Source organism: Medicago sativa, chromosome 7 (assembly GCF_051527215.1).
Source record: "Medicago sativa cultivar Bolivia chromosome 7, Bolivia_mono, whole genome shotgun sequence".
Classification (NCBI taxonomy): Eukaryota; Viridiplantae; Streptophyta; class Magnoliopsida; order Fabales; family Fabaceae; genus Medicago; species Medicago sativa.
Window position 1 is genome coordinate 45,812,569 of NC_140755.1, and position 11,370 is coordinate 45,823,938.

The 11,370-nt window shown below is 35.6% G+C and overlaps 1 long non-coding RNA gene across 3 annotated transcripts; it reads left to right on the top strand.

Moving 5' to 3' along the window:
• The first annotated feature begins 6,080 nt into the window (after nt 1-6,080).
• LOC146906183 (uncharacterized) lies at nt 6,081-10,618 on the top strand. 3 transcript variants are annotated; one of them, XR_015018892.1, is made up of 6 exons: nt 6,081-6,543; nt 6,903-7,034; nt 7,402-7,482; nt 8,319-8,517; nt 9,251-9,611; nt 10,012-10,618. It is a non-coding gene; the product is annotated as an uncharacterized LOC146906183 (long non-coding RNA). The 3 variants fall into 3 exon arrangements; XR_015018890.1 differs by lacking the exon at nt 9,251-9,611 and having other exon boundaries at nt 7,402-7,493; XR_015018891.1 differs by lacking the exon at nt 9,251-9,611.
• The last annotated feature ends 752 nt before the right edge of the window (nt 10,619-11,370 follow it).

Sequence of the window (11,370 nt, forward strand, 5' to 3'; positions counted from 1 at the left end):
ATGAACATTCATGGTGTTCATACCAATTTCTGGAAATTTTTGGCGTTTGATCTCTGAGGAGATGAGAGAGAAAGGGACTTGTGTTTGTTGAGTTGGCAAAATCTCCATGGTACTAGCACTATTCAGCTATTTATAAGCTGACACATGTGATGCCTTGGCCTATAAGGTGCTGCCACGTGAACATGAGCTTGCAACTAACTCTTTGGACCATTCTGCAATTTTCAGAACTTAAAGGACTGACCTGCAAAAAATTATTAAGGACTAATCTGCAATTTTTAAGACTTTGGGACTGAAATGCAATTTTTTAGAAATTTTAGGACTAAAATGAAAATTAAACTAAAATTGAATTTAAAATTGGTAAATGGGAAATAACGTAAAGTGGAACCAATAAAAAACACAAAATGGACTAAAACGAACCAATTACTTAAATGAGGTACTTCAAAGTAACCTCTCTCTGCCAAAATTTCGTGTGAAATGACAAAAATGCCCCTGGGGACTAAAATGACTCGAAACGACTCAAATGCAATTTTAAAATGGTTTTTTAACAGGGAATTAAGGCAAGAGCTTATTCAAACAAATTGAAAAGACTCAGAGACAATTTTTAAGGATTTTGAAAGAGTTTTTGATACTGGAAATGACTAAAATGCCCCTAGGGGCTAAACTGACTCAAAATGACTAAATGTAATTTTTGAAATGGATTTTAACATGAGATTGAAACAAGGATTTATACAAACCAATTGAAAGGACTCAAACAATTTTCAAGGACTAAAATGAGTTTGAATGCAGGAAATGACTAAAATACCCTTTTTCATGAATTTTGCAAATAACATTGAAATAAGATGCAGAGAAAGATGCAATTGATCAGAGACACATCAAATGACTTGAAATGCAAGAAAGGAAGAATTGAGCCAGTATTTTTAGGTCCAAAATTAGGGTATAACACATTAGACACTCCAAATGGCATCACAGAATACTCATAGTGTCCATACCTTGTTCTGAATGCAGTTTTGGATATATCTTCCGCCTTTACTCGAATCTGATGATATCCTGATCTCAAATCAATCTTACTGAACACTTCTGCACCAACCAACTGATCCATCAAATCATCAATCCTCGGAAGCAGATACCGATTCTTAATTGTCACCTTGTTCAACTGCCGATAATCCACACACAACCTCATGCTTCCATCTTTCTTCTTAACCAACAACACTGGAGCTCCCCACGGCGAAACACTTGGCCTGATAAACTGTTTCTCTAGCAACTCTTCCAACTGCTTCTTCAACTCACCCAACTCTAATGCAGACATTCGATACGGCGCAATCGAAATAGGACTCGTTCCAGGTACCAAATCAATTGCAAACTCAACTTCCCTCTCCGACGGTAACTCGGTAATGTCGTCCGGAAAAACTTCTGGAAACTCTTGCACTACCGGCAAAACACCAACACCTTTCTCACTACTTTCCTTCAAGGATGAAAACATCATGAACACACTAGCTTCGCCATCCAAGGACTTCTTCACTTGCTCCGCGGTTAAGAACTTACAACCTTCCTCAGCTACTGGCTTAGAAAACGTCACACTCTTGGTCAAACAATTAATGTTAACACCAAAAGTCAACATCCAATCCATACCAAAAATCACGTCCATATGCTTCAACGGAAGACACACAAGATCCAACTCAAAATCAACATTGCCAAAACTAACAGGGCACTTAGCACACACTAAACAAGTAGTCACTGAACCACTAGCCGGGGTGTCGATAACCATCCCTTGTGACAACGGAGTCACAACCAAACCCAAACGCTCAACACAACTAACCGCAATAAAAGAATGAGTTGCACCAGTATCAATAATTGCAATCAAAGGAGTACTATTGATAAAACACATACCTCGGATGAGATTATCCGGATGCTCTACCTCTTCCGCATTCAATGCAAACACCTTGCCCGCAACCTTCTTCGATTTGGTACAACTAGTACTGATATGCCCCTTCTCACCACAATTGTAGCAAGTGATCTCCTTCTTGTACTCAACAGCCTTGTGACCTGCTTCTCCACACTTGTAGCACTTCTCACTACCCTTGCAATCATTAGCAAAATGGCCCAATGTGCCACACTTGTAGCACCTCACCTCAGCAACATTCACCTTAGAGCCTCCACCAGATTCTCTCTTCTTGCCTTTGTGCTTGTTGTACGGCTTCCCAAATCCATGACTCTTTCCTTTCTTCTCATTCTGAGCCTTGTAGTGATTAACCTTAGCTCTTCCAGCATCATCAAACATGCGACACTTATGCACCAAGGTATCAAAATCACGGATCTCCTGAATACACATGTACTGATAGATGTCAGGCCTCAAACTGCTCTCGAACTTCACACACTTGGAAACCATAGCATCCTCCGCATTGATGTACGGACAAAACCTCGAAAGCTCCTCAAACTTCGCCGCATACTCAGCCACTGAACGGTTCTCTTTCTTCAAGTTCAAGAATTCCACTTCCTTCTTAGTCCTCCAATCCTCAGGAAAGTACTTCCTCAAAAACTCAGTCTTGAACCTAGCCCAAGTCACAGCTCCACCAGCCTCAAGCCATCTTTTAGCATTGGTCCACCAATACTCAGCTTCCTCAACAAGCATGTGAGTAGCCAACCTGACCTTCTGGTCCTCACTAGTCACCATAGCACGAAAGATCCTCTCCATGTCTTGCACCCACTTCTGAGCTCCATCCGGGTCATACCTACCCTTGAACGTCGGCGAACTGTTTCGCAAGAAACGATCCAACCTCCGCTCCTCCGCCTCTCCAGGATCACGATGACCAACTGCCGCCTGCTCATTAACCTGAGCCAACACCTGAGCCATCGAAGTCAAAGCCTGAGCAATCGCTCCATCATCTCTACCACCAGCCATCTCACTTCTACACAAAACCAACCAACAGATAAGAACAACAGCACAACAACACAAGAACAAGTACCGAAGGTAACTCATTACCATTCACATACTAACAGGGTAAATCAACAAACACTAGTCTATTAGTCCAGACAAGACTGACCACGACTCTGATACCAACTTGTAAAACCCTATTTCTAATAAGCGGTAAAACGCGCGAATATACGTACATATTCTAGAAATAGATGCTACGTCTTCGAATCAAATCACAAAACATACATGCATAAAGATCATGTTACACAACATAGCAGCGGAACATACATATAATACATAAAACATCTCTGGATCTCAACAAAATACAATTGTATTCTCCAATTCTCAAATAACAAATACATCTCAACTCCAAATACATAGTCCAAAAATAAAACTAACATGCAAGAACTATCCTAGATCAGAGCCCTAATCTAGACACTTTCATAAAAAGAGGAACTCCACTCCTCGGCATCATCAAGCAAACAACTAAGCATCCTGCACTCCATCTACCCGTCCATACGGAAAGGTAGGTGGTAAACCACTGAGGGTTAGCATTACATCATCATAATCCACGAAAAACATTTATCATGAACATTGGAAATGAAAGAATATATTCAAGAATAACAATCCATACATATATTCACAAGTATCCACAACCATGCATATTATTCTTTACCATCATTCCAAGTTCATCTCAACAAGTGTATCGTACACATATCTCAAATTCACCTTGTCAATCAACAATTAACCCTCAATAATTCAATCCACAAATTACAGTTAGCAATCAATCATAAAACACATTGCAATGCAATTCAATCCACCAACAGTTTATGCAATGACTCTAGACTCATCTAGATGCATGTGGTACCAAATCACCTCCAGGTCGTCACCTTCGATGCAACAAAAACATCATACTCACCTCAATTGGATATAAAATCCGCCACAATCAGTCTTGGATATAAAATCCACCACCATCAGTCATGAATGCATGAACATATGACTCAACTACAAATGCATATGTTCACACAAACAATAATCACCTCACCATCAACAAGTCACCACCAATTTAACATATATACAATCACCAACAACAACAAAAATCACACAACATGAAGTTGTCACATAATTACACCACCAATCATCTTCACATAACATATAACTTAAAACATCATGGTCAAACTTATCCTTGCGGTAGGTTGGACTGGTTATCTCGGATCCATATCTTAACTGCTTAGCATTAACCATTCATATAATTAACTTAGCATTAACTGGAACACTCAGGATTTTCCTTTTAACTGGGGTCCTACCGGATTCCAGGTTTGCCCTGCAGTGCTCGATTGCATCTAAGACATCTTATGATGCATACACATAGTTCATACATAATCTTCCCTTTTGTACCTTGATATTCATGCCTCTTACTTACATTACTTATCTTAATGATTCTACGAATCTCTTATCTCTTTTAAGAGTCTCAAGAAATCTTCCGATCTCACTATAATTTTTCATTGCATCCGAATTCATGGGTAACTCATATAACTTGTCTAAGAGAAGCGAAATCAAACATGCTGATACACCTGCCATCCATTAACTAGTCTTCTATTTCGCATGCTTTTGAAACTTTCGTTTTAGACCACTTGTGTTTTATCTTGGTTTTCGGGTGTCAAACATTGATTGCGTCTGAACCTTTTTAACCGGTGATATCTCATTTTTTCTTGGGAAGGGAAAAAGTGAGCAAAACCCTTGAGAATCGAGGTCCGGGAGTTGTTTTCGCTACGGGAAGGTGTTAGGCACGCATAACGACTATAGTATCCTATAGGAACCGTCTTTATTTTCTACGCGCGCGCTTTATTTTTAAATGCTATTTTGAAAGTGATATTAAGCCTAAAGGTTTACTAAGTAAAGAATTGGAGGGAGAAGAATGTGTTTGAATTTTTATTTTATTTGAATTGAAGGAATTTTGTCCTTGCCTACGTACCCGTTTAAGGGATCAAATCCACCGTAGTTCTCTTCCAAAAATGTTTTTGTTTTTGTTGGTTGATTTTAAGTTTGAAAATTGGAGTTTGAAGAATAAGAGAGAGGCCTCAAGGGCATGAGATTGTAAAAAGGTGGGGTTTGATTAGTTATTTTGAGAAAGGAAGTCAAAGTTTGATTAAAGTTCATTAAGGTTTTTATTTAAGAAAATAAAGGGAAAATTCAATGGGATTTTGATCCCAAGGTTTCTTTGGAATATTATTTGAATGAGGTTATTTAAGTTTTTTGGAAAATTGATTTTTCTAAGTGTAAATCCTAAGCATTCATCTAAATATACAATCCTAAACATACATCTAAACATGCATATTCTAGCCATACATCTAAAGTGAGGTGTGTGCATGTGTCGGTGCTTGTGTCGGTGTACATCATTAGAGTCCATTGTCCTTATTACATCATGCCCTAGTTTACATTCTATGGTCTTGCAAGAAATTAAAATTGCATGAAAGTAAAATATTACAAAATTCCTAAGTCTTTACATTCTAAACTTTGCATGAATTTTAAAGTGTAGGAAGATAAAAACCAAGAATGTGAGATGGAGATTGAAATGCTTATGGAATGTATGAAATATGAAATGAAAGGATTAGTATCACAAGATGCAATTGGATAAAGAAATAAGGCAAGAAAGTGTTAAACAAAAGTGGTAAAATCAACAAGAATAAAGTGTTAAAATATACTAAAAGTTTACCATAACTTCTCAATATGCACATGACTTATAATTCTCTTATTATGAGCAATGTTCAAAGATTTCATTGTATTATGAGTGTGAGAACTATAGGGCATATTCAAGTCAAGGATTATGGCACATTTTTAGGTCCATTTTAACACTTTATTTTCACTCACCCACATTTACATGACTTGTAACACAAGAAACTAATTTTACATATCCATATGCAGCAAGAAACACACACAAACAGTAGCTAAAACTTCATAAAATCAAGTGGTAGAGGTCACAAACATTTACCAAGAAATTGGAACTAGAATCATGCACATTTCAACAAAATTTTTAATACAAAACATCACAAAAAAGCAAGAAAATCAACACATTATTTTTTTTATCAATTTTAATAGGCAAAAATCATCCCAAAAATACTACAAAATTATCAAGAAATGTTTATGGAATTTTTGGAAGCTTTAAGAATCAATAAATCTTACAAAAGAGAATAGTCTCTCTCTTTACTGTTGAATTCCATTTTTGTTGATAGCGTCTTCCCTCAAATTTTTCTGCATCCTTTGTCTGGTTTGTCTCGATCTTTTTGTTCAAGGGGTTCTTCTAATTTGGCGTTTTCCTGTGACATGGAGAATGTGGTGGATGTATTATGTCGAGAGATCTATAATTCTCTGAGGCTATTGGTCGATGTTCCGACAGGAAATTCAAATTTTTTGTCTGCTTGCGGATGCATCGCAGAGAATGTCGAAGCTAGGCTACCCCATTACATTGGTATCTCTATTTTACCCCTTTTACTGAAGACAATAAAAGGATGTGTTTGTGGTTCGATTGGAGCAGGTATCAATTTTCTGATCTGAATCCACATAGAGATGTAGGAGGTTCCATCCTTTTTGAACCCTGAACAACCAAACTCAATAGAGATGGTGATGAAAAGGTTAGTAAATTGTTTTGCTCAAATGATTCGTTTCTTCCATCTTATTTTTTGGGTTCTTTCATTTGTTTCTTTAATTTCTTTATTTTTTGTTCTTTGTTGTGTGTGACTTTGAACTCTGCTATTTCTCCATATATGCACACTACACTGCACACCATATGTTTGATAAAATGCCATAGTGAATTCTGATCAAAATTAGCTTCACCATATGTTTGATGTTTTCTTCTCTGCCTTTATTTTTTATTTTCATCCACATATTTGAGTAATATTGTAATTGATCATGTTGAAAGTGTGGATGTGAGTTCCATTTCAATGCCATTTTTTTTAGTTCGTTTCTGTCAATTGCGTTTGCGATTTTTCAGCGAAGAGGTGAAGTTCGTGTTTCGAGTGGACGATTCGGAACGGTTGCGTTTAAGTCTAATCCTGATCAGTTGAAAAGTGTTAGAGAAGATATCAAGGAGCTTCTTAGGACTAAGTTCTGTCATCCTCTTATGGTAATTTTCAGTGCTTTTTTCTTCGATTTTGTGTAATTTTTTATGATTTTTCTGTGCAAGTATATTGCATTTGATTTAGCGTTTTCTTTGTTTGGAATTGAAGCAGTATAGTGAAAGCTTCAATAAATACATTTTATAAGTCAATAAATTTTAAGCTTTATCAATAAACACTCTTTTTTACTAGGTCATAGGCCTCATAGGTGCATGATAAAAGATATAATTATACATACATACTACAAGATCTATCCTATTATTACTATTTTCCCCTTGAATGCATTGTGAGCTTTCAATGACTATTTATGTCATTGATTTTCTAACATTTGTTGAATTGCTACTTTTTGTATCTTACCTTTTTCCGGTTTTTTAGGATGAGATCATTCTTTATTAAGCAAAAAATACACCATTTTAGAAGCATAGAGAAGAGGAGGAACAAGTGTCAAAGAGGAAGGTATGGTTGATGTATGTTATTTTGTTCTCAATATACTTTTTCAATGGCATTTTTCAACTGCTTTGGATGAGTTTTATAATTTCATTTGATGTATTAGCTGGCAGTGTGTGTAGGAGATTCAGAGTTAGTTAAAATAAAATAGGTGACATTGGTGGTAACTGCGTGTTATTCAAATTGTCCTGATGTAGTCCAACTATAAATAAAAAAAAATCTGATTTAGAACTTTTTTCATAGTATGTTCAAGCTAATCCCACAACTCTAATTCAAAATCAGGTCCATAATTCCACAACTCTAATTCGAAATCAGGTCCATAATGCAAAACATTTGGTTCCAAAATCAATAATGTTTTAGTTGTTTTCAACCTGCATCACTACATTTAAACTTGACAATCTTTCTTTTTAGTTGCTCAAAAAAGGCTAAGTCTTTCTATTTATTTGTACGAAAATGTAAAACTATTACAAAAGAATTTACTAGAGCATACTTTATTTTTTACTGTTCCTCTTTTATATAATGAACAAAGAAGGTTAATTTTACCTTTGTATCTATTGATTTACAACATAATATGGTGGATTTTCATAGCCTAAGTGTTTTACCATTTTTTTAATCATCTTCTTTTGATTTTTTTTTTCACCCGTATTCAATGAAATCAACAACTCTTACAGAAGATAATAGCCATTTCTGGCCAATTTCTACTGTGTGTCGGCATTTTCGGTGGGATCAATTTTTTCTACAATCTAATGTGGTTTTCATGTGGAGTGTCGTTTAGGAAGAGATCTTTGTACCCTAAATTCTCATGTTTTGTTTTGTTGTGGATGTACTTGCTCTGTGGGTGTCAGGTTTGTGTTGTTGAATTCTTGGGTCTCATATCCAGTTCCAGTTCTGTGATGGAGAACTCCTTTGATTTGTTGTCGGCGGTGTTGCCCGGAAGAGAGGGTTGGCGTTTTATGGTTAGGGTTCTGAGGATGTGGGAGGTTCCTTCCTTTCTGAATCCTGAACAACCGAACTCAATAGGGATGGTGCTTCTAGATGAAAAGGGTAGGTCATTGGTTATTGTCTTTATTGTTTTCCATTGGTGTATCCTTTAGTGTATATGGCCCTTACTTTTCTGTGCAAACTAGGTTACTTGATTGCGATTGATTTATATTATCATAGGATTTCATGAATATGATGTTTGCTTCTTATATTTTCTAGAGATGCTTATATCTTTAAAGAGTACAGTGGAAGAATTTTACAAAGATCCACTTTTAAATGATCTTACTCTTTTATATTATTTTTTACTAAGTTTGCATTTGATCATATTATGAGGAGTTATGAAAAGTTTCACTGAAGCATACTACACTTCCAGCTTCATAGTAGGATTTCCCTCCTTGAATATATTTCAAGATGCCTGAAAAGATATTAAAATGTATTTGAACCATATTTCAAATAAAATCAAATAATGAATGTGTGTTAAAGGCAAGATAGTATATATTTGTACTACACTTGATTTGGTTTTCAATGATATAGAGCAAATGATTATAAATATTGATATTGATATACATCAACTTTGGCATGAGGCAAATTTTTATTTAGGTGGTCAACATTTGTAGATAGTTTAGTATTGAGCAACCTTGATGCTAAGTTTAGCATTAATCAACCTGCACGAGTGGCTGCTTTTGCTATTTCTTTTCACTATTAGTTGAAGATTATAATTTGAAATAGCGATGTTGTGTCGTTCTTGCTTTGCTTTTTCCCTATTCTATATTATGATTTCTTCCAAATTTGCTAGGAAACCCGCATCAAATCATAAAGGAGCCATAAGTTGTTATTACTGCTATTGTTGTTGCTTTGCTACTGCTGCTCTAAATGGGAGTCATAACATAAAGTTTTTTCAATCAGATTTTGGGTCATTTTCTTCATGGTAAAAGGATGAAAGAGCCAAATGTAGCCGAGTTTATATTAGCACTAGCTGGTGTAAGCAAAAAAAATAAAATGGTTATGGCATGTGCTACTTCAGCAGGCTCTACCACACTAGCTTTAGCTGTTGTTGTTAATCAAATTGGTGGTGGCTAAGTCATTTGCATTGTCGCAAACCATGAAGATCTAAGGGCCTAATTCAATTTCATGGTTGGAAAAGATCAAATACCAATGTTAGACCAATATGAATGAGCATTTTTTCGCAAATTGACTGAAATCTTAAGAGTCTGACGAATTAAATTATTGTTTTTGTACTGCCTTTGCTTTGGCTTGGTATATTTGGCTATTAAATTCTTCAGTGGTGGCATGGTCTGTTTTTTATGACTGTTTAGTGGAAAAGTGGATTTCATTAACTTAAGGGTGTCTGGTGAATAGATTTATTGTTTTTGTACTGCCACAGCTTCAGTTTGGTATGTTTGGCTATTAATTCTGCTGTGGTGGTTGTGAAATTGTGTTGTGTTTGCAGATTTTTGTATTATGCATATTTGATTATGCCTTATTCTCAGGCGATTTTGGTCTGCATCTGTAGCAGTGCACCTGTTATGCCTATTTTTAATATCTATTGCACTGCAGGAAAGAAGAAATATCAGTTTGCCACTACATCAGCCGGAGGAGTTGCGAGCTTGAATGCACAACTGTTTTGATGGCCTGATTGTGACACGAGCAGTGGAAGTTTTTAGCAGTGTTTAGTTTTCTCCTGTCTAGCACAGTCTAGGGAATCTCATGTGGATGCTCATGATGGTTTGTGGTTGGTTTCAATGATTTTTGTCGTGTTGTGTTGTGAGGTATGATGAGCTTTTTATCAAGTTTTGGAGAAATAAGTGGTGCGTGGTTGTGTTAAGCCACTATGAAAATTACTATGAAAGCTGCAGCTGGTGTTCTCTTAGTAAATTGAGAAGGACTGTGGAAACTAGGTGATGTACAAGAGTATTTGCTGCTGTCTTTTTTCTTCTGGTTTTTACCTCTGGTGTGCAAAGTTTTCCCGATGATTAGTCGAGTGGGGGCCTTGGTGTTAAATCTCATTGCTTGAAGCAATAGGTAGTTCATTGCACTGGGTGTTTTGCAAGATCATTAGAGACTTATAACATTACATTGTTTTGTTTTTTGGTGTATCTCTTACAGGATGTAATGATCTATTTTGTATGATTTTTATGGGCCGTAAGATGTTCCTTGGTCACTATTAGATGTGTGATGCTATTTAATAAAACTCTTCTAATTATCGGCAAAAAAAAAAAAAAAAGATATTCAAAAAACAACTTCAAATGGTAGGAAGTAAAATGTTACATCTTTTTGTATGTTTTCACCATAATTGATTATTTGTTTTTTCTTAAAAAAATTATTTATTTAGTGGTTTATTAAGTTAATTTTAGATGTTAGTGTTTGATTTTTATAATATTAGTTTTTATGTTTCATGCAATATATTTCAAAACACATTTTCAGAAATTATATATCTACAAGATGAGAACACACTTAAGAAATACTTTTGCAGCCTATACATTTCTAAACAAAGTTTTCATTGAAATATTGGGGGACTAGATGACATCATTTTGCAAGAATCATGTCAAGGTGATGTTTTCATGTTTATTGTTCAAAATCACCCAAGGGGAACTTCATGTCGAAACTCTCCAATTGACTTGATTGGATATTTATCATCAGCTGTTTTTGGATCATGTTCAGGTTAATACACATATTGATGGATGTTCTCTTGCTTATTGTCATTCTATAGACTTTGTGTGCTTTGATAAACCTTTATGTTTTGTTGTAAAACATGGTGTGTTGTTTCTTTTTTGAAGGATAAACGTGGTGTGTTGTTGTTTCTCAGTTCCTGTATTTTTTGTTAATCTAGATATGTGAAAAATAACGGTGGCATTTTTTATGCCGGGACATGTGCATTTGATAAACACGTTAAAATTGTACCACTTTATATTATTT